Source organism: Pan paniscus, chromosome 17, assembly GCF_029289425.2.
Source record: "Pan paniscus chromosome 17, NHGRI_mPanPan1-v2.0_pri, whole genome shotgun sequence".
NCBI classification, from domain to species: domain Eukaryota; kingdom Metazoa; phylum Chordata; class Mammalia; order Primates; family Hominidae; genus Pan; species Pan paniscus.
Window position 1 is genome coordinate 88,068,481 of NC_073266.2, and position 13,701 is coordinate 88,082,181.

Below are 13,701 nucleotides of genomic sequence, written 5' to 3' on the forward strand. Positions count from 1 at the left end.
GCCTGGAGTGTGGTGACCCTTTTTGAATATTCTAGTTCTTAGAAGGCTCTGGGTCATAGGACCTTCCCATCTTCTCCCTGTCTATTAACTTATTTCTTCATCACAGAGGTCTTATGCCTCCTTTCCCCAAGTATAACATGGCTGCCTTTTCTTGAGCCCTTGCTAGGTGCCAGGAACAACGCTTTCCACACGTCATGGGATTATTTTGTGTTTGTCATCTGCATTCTAGATCCATTTTTTTTCTATAGCATCAGCTTAGCTGTATACTATTTCCAGTATCAACTTTTTTCCTAAATTTTTAATTGTGGTAAAATATTCATAACATAAAACTTAGCACAACAATTTTTTAAAGTGTATAGTCCAGTGGCATTAAGTAGATTTAAATTGTTGTATAACCATCACCACCATCCCCATATCTCCAGAATTCTTTTTCATTTTGTAAAACAAACTCTATACCCATTCAGCAATAACTCCTCACTTCCTCAAGCCCCTGGCATCCACCATTCCACTTTCTGACTGTATGATTTTGATGACTCTAAGTAGCTCATTTAAGTGGAATTATACAGTATTTGTCTTGTGATTGGACTATTTCACTTAGGGTAATGTCCTCAAGGTTCATCTATATTGCAGCACATGACAGAATTTTTGTTCTTTTTAGGGCTGCGTAATATTCCATTGCATGGTAATATGGTTTGCCTGTGTCCCCACCCAAATCTCATCTTGAATTGTAGTTCCCATAATCCCCATGTATTGGGGTAGGCACCTGGTGGTAGGTAATTGAATCCCGGGGGCGGTTAGCCCCATGCTGCTGTTCTCGTGATAGTGAGTGAGTTCTCATGAGATCTGGTGCTTTTATAACAGGCTTGTCTCCCTTTTGCTAGGCACTTCTTGCTGCTGCCATGTGAAGGATGTGTTTGCTTCCTCTTTCACCATGATTGAAAGTTTCCTGAGGCCTCCCTACCCATGCTGAACTGTGAGTCAATTAAACCTCTTTCCTGTATAAATTACCCAGTTTTGGGTATGTCTTTATTAGCAGCATGAGAACAGACTGAAACACATGTATATTCCCCAATTTGCTTATCCATTCATCTATTGATGGACACTTGAGTAGGTTACATATTTGGACTATTGTGAATAATGTTGTGAGTATTGGGGTACAGATATCACTTTGAGATCCTGCTTTCTGTTCTTTCATGTATAGAGGGTTGCTAGGTTATATGGTAATCCTTTTTTTAAATTTTGAGGAACTACCATAGTGTTTTCTACAGTGACTATATTGTTTTATAATCCTAGCAGCAGTGCACAAGGGTTCCAATTACTCTATATTTTCATCAAAACCTGTTATTTTCTGGGTTGTTTTTGTTTGTTTGTTTTTTGTTTTGATCATAGCCATTTTAATGGGTGTGAGGCTTTATCTAATTGTAGTTTTGATTTGCATTTTCCCAATGATTAGTGATGTTGAGAATCTTTTCACATGCTTATTGGCCATTTGTATATCTTTGGAGAAATGTCTTTTTAAGTCCTTTTCCCATTTTTCAATCAGGTTGCTTTTGGTCGAGTTATAAAAATTCTCTATAGTAAATATTAATCCCCTATTAGATATATGATTTCCAAATATTCTCTCCCATTCTGGGGGGTTGCTTTTTTACTCTGTTGATAGTGTCTTTTGAGTCACAAAATTTTAAACTTTCAGGAACTCCAATTTGTCTGTTTTTCTCTTTTGTTGTCTGTACCTTTGGTATTATGTACAAGAAATCATTGCCAAATACCTGTGGGAAATATAATGACCTTTTCTATTTTAGAATCTATTTGCAATTCTTTCTTATTCTACCTACCTAATATCCTGTTGGCTTTTATTTAATTATAGCCTATTGCTTAATTTTCCCCTCATGACGTTTTACTCCTATTTCATAAAGAAGGTGATTTCCTGAGCATTTTTTAATTGTGTTAAAATAAACATAACAAAGTTTACCATTTTACTCAATACTAAGTAAAATAAGCCAGTCACAAAAGAAAAAATACGATATGATTCTACTTGTATGAAGTACCTATGAAATGGGAGAGTTCCCTGATTCCCCTCGCAGGACGTGTGACAGGGTGTGGCTTGCCTGCATGGTCATCCCGCAGCTCAAACCCCTACCAGGAGCATCCAGACAGGAAGGTACAGAGGCCCAGGTGAGGGTGTTTGGGCTTAGGCCCCATGGCAGCATCTAGCGATGGGTGTCTGTGACTCCTGAAGCCCAAATGGGCGTGTGTTACCAAGCTCTTTCAGATTTGCCTTCTCTACCCAGCACTTCCTGCCCCGCTCCCGTATTACCTAGAGTAGTGAAATTCAAGGAGACAGAATGGCTGCCAAGGGTTGGGGATGAGGGAATAGGGAGTTATTGTTTTATGAGTACAGAGTTTCAGTTGAGAAAGATGAAAAAAGTTCTAGAGATGGATGGTGTTGATGGTTGCACACCAATGTAAATGTATCTGATCTTGAGTCTTTTAAAAAATACCAACCACTTGGCGGGCACCTGTAATCCCAGCCTCTCAGGAGGCTGAGGGAGGAGAATGGTGTGAACCTGGGAGGTGGAGCTTGCAGTGAGCCGAGATTGGGCCACTGCACTCCAGCCTGGGCGACAGAGCGAGACTCTATCTCAAAAAAAAAAAAAAAAAAAAAAAAAAAAAAAAGGCCAATCACTTATAGATGTTTCTTCTCTTTTTGTGCTAAGTTAGTTTTACATCTGTGTTCAGAATCTTTGAGATAATACCCCTTTTCTACATTTCTGCATTTTTTTTTCTGTGAGCCCCACTAGTATTTCTCCATTTTTACCTTTTCATTTACTTATTCTCACATTATAAGAGATGGATGACCTATACAGACTTGGCCTTTGGGGCTTTGGCTTCATTCAATATCATCTTGGGTACCACTGAATACCGTTCAATCTAGAGCTGGGTGGTAGGTTGAGATGTATATTTCCTAGCCCAGATCCCAGAATCTAGAAGAAGTTAAATCTGATATGACTTTGATAAATAAGACAGTATGTTCTTCTAACCCCATCTCCTGTTCTCTGACACTGAACATATATATGAAGTATATATAACATATACCGAGTATTTAAAATTTTAGAATAAAAATGTGCATACTGCGCATCTTCCTGTCTTTCATTCTCTGGTTGAGTTTTCTTGCAGGGGTTGTGCTTTCCAAGATCAAATTTATGATTGTTAGTTCTTCTTCCTCCCTTCCTTTCTCCAGTTGTCATCCCAGTGTTGCAGTTTACAGTTAGATTGCTTTATCAGAATAGAAGTATTGATGGGGAGGGAAGAACAGGACACAGACACTGGTTTTTAAAAAAAGCAAAACCTCCACGTGTGTGTGTGCGTGTACTTTTAAGTTCTGAGGTAGATGTGCAGGTTTGTTGCATAGGTAAATGTGTGCCATGGTGGAAAACTTCCCAATATTAAAGCAGAGGTTATACACGAAAATGTCTGGAAGAGACAGGAAGGTAACAAATATGAGTGAAGTTGCCTTGGTTGAGTTTATGGGGAGCTGAGGTTCCCAAATAGAGGAACAGTTGCTGCTCAGCTCTAACCATACTTGCCAGGTGTTTGGTTTTTAAAGAGAAGGAAGAAATCTAAATTTTTGTGAAACCACCCAATTGTTTGGACACTAAATAAGACTGAAATATAACTATAAACATACAAATTACTATGTGTACCCAACAAAATCTGGTACCTAGGCAAAAAGGACAGCTGCATTGCATATAGTTTGCAGTCATAGTATGTCTGAACAAGGGATTATTCCCTAGGGAGAGAAAGAGTGTTGTCACCTACTTTGGGATGATGAGTTTTTCTTAGTGTCAGTGTAATCATCAATGCCTAAATTTGTGAGGTGCTGAATTCCAGTTCCTGCTATTTCTTGTGCTTTTAATGATAAAAACAACAGAAACATCAAACATGTCTTTTTAAACCCATGAACAATTTCCTCACTTATCTCAGAACAAGTAAATAATATAAAATACTTGATAGGAGGAAATTTAGATTTAGGTTAAGTGAGACACTCTGAAATCTTTCAATATTTTTGTCTCTTCCTCTAATGGATTTCATATCTGACTTATTTTCTGGCTCTGGCTTTGTACACTTGTGAATTTTCACCTTAGTTGTGCAACTTTCTGCTTTATTAAGAAATAGTGAAGTCAAAACAAACTAGATACTGTAGCCCGCTTTTATTCTATTTCCTTCTTTACATGAACAGAATAGCCAAGTTTAGAGTAAGAGATTATGTCTTGTTCCTATGTTATATTTAAGGTGTTTCTGCTGTAAATGGAAACAATGCCTCTAAGATCCCATTCCTTATACCACATGATGCATCACAGTCCTCTTTACAGGAATGTGTAATAAAAACAGTTTCATTCTTTCTCAGCTCGAAGCCACGCATTGCGAGATGTATTCTTCAGCACTGGCTGTTGTAACAAAATACCACACACTGAGTGGCTTAAACGACCCATTTATTTTCTCCAGATTTGGAGGTAGAAGTTCAAGATTGAGGTGTTAGCAGGGCTGGTTTCTGGTGAGTTCTTTCTTCCTGGCGTGCAGAGGGCTGCCCACTTGCTATGTTCTCACGTGGCCTTTCCTCTGTGCCCTCGAGGAGAGACAGGGAGAACTTTGGTGTTCTTTCCTCTTACTAAAAGGACACCAGTCCTATCAGATTATGGTTCCACCCTTATGACCTCATTTCACCATAATTACCTTCCTAAACGCTCTATCTCCAACTATAGTCACATTAGGGGTTAGGATTTCAACACAGGAATTTTGTGAGGGACATATTTCAGTCCATAACAGCCACCTTGTAAACAGCTCCTCTTCAGGGAACCTCATTCTTTTCTCCTGTGCATCATAGACTGAAAGGACCCTAATAATCTAATCATACAAATTGTACGCTGGAATCATATAGATGACTACATAAATAGCAGAGACGCAGAAGCTAGATACTCTTACGTTTTCTTTCTTTCTTTCTTTCTTTCTTTTTTTTTTTTTTGAGACGGAGTTTTGCCCTGTCGCCCAGGCTGGAGTGCAGTGGCGCGATCTCCGCTCACTGCAGGCTCCGCCTCCCAGGTTCACGCCATTCTCCTGCCTCAGCCTCCAGAGTAGCTGGGACTACAGGCACCCGCCACCACGCCCAGCTAGTTTTTTTTTTTTTTTTTTTTTTTTTTTTAGTAGAGACGGGGTTTCACCGTGTTAGCCAGGATGGTCTCGATCTCCTGACCTCGTGATCTGCCCGCCTCGGTCTCCCAAAGTGCTGGGATGACAGGCGTGAGCCACTACGCCCGGCCTCTTACATTTTCTTCATATTGATAGGGAAAGCTTTTGAGTTTACTTCATGAAAATGAAAATAATTTTAAATGGCTAAAATATTATAATTCTTTAAATATCCGTGTGTGTTTCGAGAGAATGTGTTTCTAGCAATCTAATTCATATTCTGAAATATAACTGCAGATTTCTTAATGTAAAAGGAATAGTATGATGTGTTTGTTTTTGAGGTTGTTACAATATAGAAAATGGCTTTCCAATTGGCAGAATAAAAAAAAAACACACTAAAAAAAATAAATTCGTAAAATAGTTAACATTGTACGCCTTCCTATTCTAAATGGCAGAATCCTCTTCACTAGACAATAACAGAGCCTGTCACAAAGCCTTAGTACATAGTCCTCAATAACTATAATGCTTTCTTTATATGACCACAAGCAAAACTCCCTGGACATTAACCTTTGCTCAGGTGAATGCTTTTCTCTAGGTAACTGGTTACCCAGCTTCTGCATTCTCGTTTACTAAATCGTTCGTCATTTTTGCCTTTGCATATGTTGGGCTTTGGGCTAGATACGGAGTTCTCAGACATGTAATCTCTACCAATTACAAGAGAGAAGGTATCTGATTTTATTCTGTGTGTCAGTTAATTTATCTCAAATGTTTAATTAGAGCAGCAGAAAACTAGAAACACTGAAGATTTCCTAGACTTTTTGCAGGGCTTACTCCTCCCTGCGCTCAGATATCTTAAGCAACATAACCAGGAAGTCCCACTCAACCATGCAGATCTTCTATTATCTCCGCGCTGCCTATGAACAGAGCAAAAAGTCTGGAGGAAGGAGGAGGAATGGACTGAGCACAGGTGTCAAAAATACCTCGTCAATCCTCTTCATTTCTAGTCAGAACTGTTGTCTTCACATTACCAATGGGACAGGGAAAGTGGTCTGCTTTCTACTTTCTGAAACAAGAATCATGGCTCAACAATATACCTGAAAATTAAGTTCTATCATGATGATTACTGATTATGCTTCCCTATACTTTCTAATCACCTTTCTTGACATCTTGGAACTTGCTTATAAGCTTATAATGGCTTATCTAGTCAATGGCGTTATATGGGTTTTAGTGTACCCCTGAAAGAGTGTGTATAACTTAGTACAAAATACATATTTTTTTCCCTGTCATAGTAAATTCTTTAGTGGATCTTATAGCTTATTTATTTTTTAAAAACTCCCTTGTTATACTTAATTTGGTCATATTACTTCTTCTGCTGAAACTTTATTTTAACTCAGGATTATATAGACAAAGAATTTGAACTTTGTGGAGGTAAAATGGCATAGAGAAAGGGAGACAAGAACGAAAGCTTGGTGACAGGGCTAGCAGTGTGGTCTGAGTGAATCAGTCCTACAGGGCTGAGGCGGGCAAACCTTTGCATGTGTGTAGGATTCTGACTGACAGGGTTTCTTCACAGATGCTGCTGGTCCTTTTAAATCATGACTTATTTTCTAAACAAGAGATTTCTTTTTCATGAAGTTCTGCTGACAAAGTTTCCATCATTTTCCAATGAGACTAAGTGTTGTTTATGTGACTTCTATAAAAGCAGGCATGGGGTGTTCTGAAAAAAACAAAACAAAAAACAAAAACCCCTACAGTTCCATGAGAAAATAAAGGAGCCAGAAAGCTTCCTGTGTGTACATGTCCCCCCAAAAACAAAAATACAGCAAAGCAAAAAAAAAAAAAAACAAAAAAAAAAAACAAAACAAAGAAACAAACCCTTTTGCAAGTGCTTGATAAATGAAGGACTATTTCAGTGTTCTAAGTTGCAGTTGAAGCGTAAGTATAATTGAGTGGTTGGGTTTGCATGTTTAAAAAGTATAATCCATTGTCTCCCCACTTTTTTGACAATTTAGGATGTTTAATATTTGAAACATAAAAATCACACTTAGGTGATTGAAATAGTGACATGAATTCTGAGTACACCTCTTTCTTTCCCAGCTTGTGGCAAGATAACTATAGGTAACACTTTCAGTGAAATGTAGGCCAAGAACGAAGGGTTTATGTGGTGGTGCAGAGGAGATGCGAGGTTCCTACTTGTTGAATAGTTCTTGTGGGACGAATGCTATGGAAATTCTGAGATGCTCAATGATATTTTTCTCCAAGGGTATAGGGTTTGGAAGCTATTTTCGTCTACTGTTTTTCTCTTTCAGTTATATGCTCTGTACAAAATTTTCATTTTTTAACAAAAGTTCTGTTTGTAGCAAATGGCATTATGCATAATAGGAGTCAAAAGGTGACTGTACAAGCTATTTCTTCACAACTGATATGTCCCTGATATACAAAATGACTAATAATTGGAATCCAGGGAGTACATTTATATAGATATTTATCATGTGGAAGGTGAGGTGAAATAGTATTGTCGAAGGTGGTTGCTGTGGCTTGAATGTCTATGTCCGTCCCCAAATGCATGCACTGAAACCTCCTCATCAATGTCATAATATTAGAAGGTGAAGCCTTTGGGAGGAGATTAGGTCATGAGGACAGGGCTGTCATCACTAGGATTAGTGCTCTTATAAAAGAGACCCCAGAAAGCTGCCTTGTCCCCTTCCATCATGTGAGGACACAGTAAGAAGCTGTCATCTGTGAAGCAGGAAATGGGCCTTCACCAGACGCTAAATCTGCCATCATCTTGATCTTGTACTTCCCAGCCTTCAGAACCATGAGAAATAAAACCTTGTAGTTGACATGCAACCCAGTCTATAGTTTTTTGTTATAGTAACTTAAATGGATTAATACAGTGTTCAACATGTAAACAATACATGGTTTCTTTCTTTCTTTCTTTTCTTTCCTTTCTTTCCTTCCTTTCTTTCTTTCTTTCCTTCTTTCTCTCTTTCTCTTTTGAGACGGAGTCTCACTCTTTTCACCCAGGCTGGAGTGCACTGGCGTGATCTTGGCTCACTGTAACCTCCGCCCCCCAGGTTCAAGTGATTCTGCTGCCTCAGCCTCCCGAGTAGCTGGGATTACAGGTGCATGCCACCACGCCTGGCTAATTGTTGTATTTTTAGTACAGACGGGGTTTCACCATGTTGGCCAAGCTGGTCTCGAACTCCTGACCTCAAATCATCCACCCAACTTGGCCTCCCAAAGTGCTGGGATTTCAGGCATGAGCCACTGTGCCCCACCAATTACATGGTTTCTTCAAACAACTTATTCTTTTCCTAGAAGTATAGGCTTCAAGAATTTTTCTCTTGTTGTCTGACAACATTTCCGTTGTCCTGAAGCTTTCCTTTAGGATGTCAAATCAAGCTTTCATGCACTCCTATGAAATAATTGGAGGTTTGCTGAACAGGTTCTTTTTTTTTTTTTTTTTTTTTTGAGACAGAGTCTAACTCAATCTGTTGCCCAGGTTGGAGTATAGTGGTGTGATCTCCGCTCAGTATAACCTCTGCCTTCCGGGTTCAAGCAATTTTCTTGCCTCAGCCTCCTGAGTAGCTGGGATTACAGGCATGTGTCACCACGTCCAGCTAATTTTTTTGTATTTTTACTAGAGATGGGGTTTCACCATGCTGGCCAGGCTGGTATCAAATTCCTTACCTTAAGTGATCTGCCTGCCTTGGCCTCTCAAAGTGCTGGGATTACAAGTTTGAGCCACCACACCCGAGCTTGAGCTGGTTCTTCTTTGGGTTAGGTATAAGACAGAGAGAGATAAAAAGTATCAAGAGGGTTGAAGTGTAGCAAAAGCCCCTTCCTAATTTCAAATAGCCTGAGATATTTCATTGCCACATCAAGTAAGTGTTTAGTATGCTCCTTGTCCTCAATACAAAATCCCTCTGGTTGGAAACTCTAGAAAAATGCTTTCTTTGTGGTTCTGGCTTATGTTTCAGACAAGCTAATAGTTTCACACATTTCAATTTTTGTAAAGAAGAGCAGGGGGTTGCCATGCATGTTTATAAATTGTTATTTGTAAACTAAAAGAAATAACAAATAGTTGTGGGTGAACAAAATAGATGTTCTGGGGCTCCAGGGTGTGGGGCTAGGACTCATTTTGGAAGCAGAGGGTTTCTAGGTAGCAAAATAAATTAGGATTCTTTTTTAAAAATTAAAATTTAATTTTTTTATTTCCATACATTTTTGGGGAACAGGTGGTGTTTGGTTAACATGAATAAGTTCTTTAGTCGCAATTTCTGAGATTTTGGTTCATCCATCACCAGACAGTACACACTGTACCCAATTTTCAGTCTTTTATACCTCACCCCCCCCACCCTTTCCCCCCAAGTCCTCAAAGTCTATTGTATCATTCTTATGCCTTTGCATCCTCATAGTTTAGCTCCCACTTATGAGTGAGAAAATAGAATGTTTGGTTTTCCATTCCTGAGTTACTTCACTCAGAATAATGGTTTCCAATTCCATCCAGGTCTCTGTGAATGCCATTATTTTATTCTTTTTTATGACTGAGTAGTATTTCATGGTGTGTGTGTATATGTGTGTGTGTGATATATCTATCTATCTCACAATTTATCCACCCATTGATTGATGGGCACTTGGGCTGGTTGCATATTTTTCCAGTTACAAATTGAGCTGCTATAAACATGTGTGTACAAGTATCTTTTTCATATAATGATTTCTTTTCCTCTGGGTAGAAACCCAGCAGTGGGATTGCTGGATCAAATGGTAGTTCTACTTTTAGTTCTTTAAGGAATCTCCACACTGTTTTCCATAGTGGTTGTACTAGTTTACATTCCCACCAGCAGTGTAGAAGTGTTCCCTTTTCACCACATCCCTGTCAACATCTGTTATTTTTTGATGTTTTGATTATGGCCATTCTCGCAGGAGTAAGGTGGTATCTCATTGTAGTTTCAATTTGCATTTCCCTGATCATTAGTGATGTTGAGCATTTTTCATATGTTTTTGCCATTTGTGTATCTTCTTTTGAGAATTGTTTATTGATGTCCTTAGCCCACTTTTTGATGGGATTATGTGTTTTTTTCTCACCAATTTGCTTGAGTTCCTTGTAGATGCTAGATATTAGTCCGTTTTTAAATGTATAGATTGTGAAGATTTTTTTCCCACTCTGTGGGTTGTCTATTTACTTTGCTGATTATTTCTTTTGCTGTGCAGAAGCTTTTTAGTTTAATTATGTCCCATCTATTTATCTTGGTTATTGTTGCATTTGCTTTTGGGTTCCTGGTCATGAAGTCTTTGCCTAAGCCAATATCTAGGAGGGTGTCTCCAATATTACCTTCTAGAATTCTTATGGTTTCAGGTCTCAGATTTAAGTCTTTGATCCGTCTTGAGATTTTTATATAAGATGAGAGAAGAGGATCCAGTTTCATTGTTCTATGTGTGGCTTGCCAATTAGTCCAGTACCATTTGTTGAATCGGGTGTCCTTTCTTCACTTTATGTTTTTGTTTGCTTTGTCAAAGATCAGTTGACTGTAAGTATTTGGCTTTATTTCTGGGTTCTCTATTCTGTTCCATTGGTCTATATGTCTGTTTTTATACCAGTATCATGCTGTTTTGGTGACTAAGGCCTTACAGCATAGTTTCAAGTCGAGTAATGTAATGACTCCAGATTTGTTCTTTTTGCTTAGTCTAGCCTTGGCTATACAGGCTCTTTTTTGGTTCTATATGAACTTTAGGATTGTTTTTTCTAGTTCTCTGAAGAATGATGGTATTTTGATGGGAATTGCATTGAATCTGTAGATTGTTTTTGGCAGTATGGTCATTTTCACAATATTGATTCTACCCATCCATGAGCATGAAGTGTGTTTCCATTTGTTTGTGTCGTCTATGGTTTCTTTCAGCAGCATTTTGTGGTTTTCCTTGTAGAGGTCTTTCACCTCCTTGGTTAGGTATATTTCTAAGTCTTTTATTTTATTTTTTTGCTGCTATCGTAAAAGAGGTTGAGTTCTTGATTATCAGCCTGGTCACTGTTAGTGTATAGCAGAGCTACTGATTTGTGTTCATTGATTTTGTATCCTGAAACTTTGCTGAATTCATTTATCGGTTCTAGAAACTTTCTGGAGGAGTCGTTAGAGTTTTCTAGGTATACAATCATATCATTAGCAAACAGTGACAGTTTGACTTCCTCTTTACTTACTAAGATGCCCTTTATTTCTTTCTCTTGTCTGATTGCTCTGGCTAGGACTTCCAGTACTATGTTGAATTGAAGTGGTGAGAGTGAGCATCCTTGTCTCGTTCTAGTTCTCAGGGGGAATGCTTTCAACTTTTTCCCATTCAGTATTATGTTGGCTGTGGGTTTGTCATAATAGCTTTTATTACATTAAGCTATGTCCCTTTTATGCTAGTTTTGCTGATGGTTTTAATCATAAAGGGATGCTGGATTTTGTCAAATGCTTTTTCTGTGGCTATTGAGATGATTGTTTTTAATTCTGTTTATGTGATGTATCACATTTATTGACTTGCGTATATTGAACCATCCCTGCATCCCTGGTATGGAACCCACTTGATCATGATGGATTATATTTTTGATATGCTGTTGGATTTGGTTAGCTAGTATTTTGTTGAAGATTTTTGCATGTATATTTATCACGGACATTGGTTTGTAGTTTTCTTTTTTTGTTACGTCCTCTCTTGGTTTTGGTAGTAGGGTGATACTGGCTTTATGAAGCCAGAAGGATTTAGGGAAGATTTCCTCTTTATCTTGTGGAATAGTGTCAATAGGATTGGTACCAATTCTTCTTTGAATGTCTGATAGAATTCAGCTGTGAATCTATCTGGTTCTGGACTTTTTTTGGTGGCAATTTTTAAATTACCATTTCAATCTTGTTGCTTGTTATTGGTCCATTCAAAGTTTCTATTTCTTCCTTGTTTAATCTAGGAAGGTTGTAGAGTTCCAGGAATTTATCATCTTCTAGGTTTTCTAGTTTATGCACATAAAGGTGTTCATAGTAGCCATGAATGATGTTTTGTATATCTGTGGTACTGATCCTAATATCTCCCATTTTGTTTCTAATTGAGCTTATTTGGGTCATCTTTCTTTTTTGGTTGGTAATCTTGCTAATAGTCTATCAATGTTATTTATCTTTTCAAAGAAACAGCTTTTAGTTTTATCTTTTGTATTTGTATTTTTTTTTGTTTCAATTTCATTTAGTTCTACTCTGATCTTGGTTATTTCCTTTCTTCTGCTGGGTTTGGGTTTGGTTTGTTCCTTTTTCTCTGGTTCCTTGAGGTGTGACCTTAGATTGTCTATTTGTGCTTTTTCAGACTTTTTGGTGTAAGTATTTAAGGCTATGAACTTTCCTCTTAGCACCGCCTTTGCTGTATCCTAGAGGTTTTGATAGGTTATATTACTAGTATTGTTCAGTTCAAAGAATATTTTAATTTCCATCTTGATTTCATTGCTGACTGAGAGATGATTCAAGAGCAGGCTATTTAATTTCCACGTATTGTCATGGTTTTGAGGGTTCCTTTTGGGGTTGATTTCCAATTTTATTCCACTGTGGTCTGAAAGAGTACTTGATACAATTTCAGTTTTCTTAAATTTCTTGAGACTTGTTTTGTGGCGTATCATATGGTCTGTCTTGGACAATGTTCCATGTGGTGATGAATAGAATGAATATTCTGCAGTTGTTGGGTAGAAAGTTCTGTTAATATCTGTTAAGTCCATTGGTTTCAGAGTATAGTTTAAGTCCATTGTTTTTTGGTTGACTTTCTGTCTTGATGACCTGTCTAGTGCTGTCAGTGGAGTATTGAAGTCCCCCACTATTATTGCATTGCTGTCTATCTCATTTCTTAGGCCTAGTAGTATTCATTTTATAAATTTGGGTGCTCCAGTGTTAGGTGCATATATATGGAGGATTGTGATATTTTCCTGCTGGACTAGTCCTTTTATCATTATATAATGTCCCTTTTTGTCTTTTTTTAACTGCTGTTGCTTTAAAGTTTTTTTTTTCTAACATAAAAATAACTACTCCTGCTAGCTTTTGGTGTCCATTTGCATAGAATATTCTTTTCCACCCCTTTACCGTAAGTTTATGTGAGTCCTTATGTGTTAGGTGAGTCTTTGAAGACAGCAGATACTTGGTTGGTGAATTCTTATCCATGCTGCCATTCTGTATCTTTAAAGTGGAGCATTTAGGCCACTTACATTCAATGTTAGTATTGCAGTGTGAGGTACTATTCTATTCATCATGATATTTGTTGCCTGAATACCTTGTTTTCTTTCTTTCTTTTTTTTTTCTTTTTTAAGAGACAGAGTCTTGCTCTGTTGCCCAGGCTGGAGTGCAGTAGTGCAATCTCTGCTCACTGCAACCTCTGTCTCCCAGGTTCTAGCAATTCTTCTGCCTTAGCCTCCCAAGTAGCTGGGGTTACAGGCTCACGCTGCCACGCCTGGCTAAGTTTTTGCATTTTAGTAGAGATGGGGTTTCACTGTGAACTCCTGAGCTCAGGCAGTCC

At 38.1% G+C, this 13,701-nt stretch overlaps 1 long non-coding RNA gene across 3 annotated transcripts in view; it reads left to right on the forward strand.

Annotated features, from left to right (window-relative positions):
• The window catches only part of LOC117976851 (uncharacterized), a 292,637-nt gene that overhangs the window by 76,077 nt on the left and 202,859 nt on the right, over positions 1 to 13,701 (forward strand). For all 3 annotated transcript variants that reach the window (XR_008621909.1, XR_004667661.3, XR_010110171.1), the window contains exon 3: positions 882 to 973. This is a non-coding gene — a long non-coding RNA (uncharacterized LOC117976851). The remainder of the gene's footprint in view (positions 1 to 881; positions 974 to 13,701) is intronic.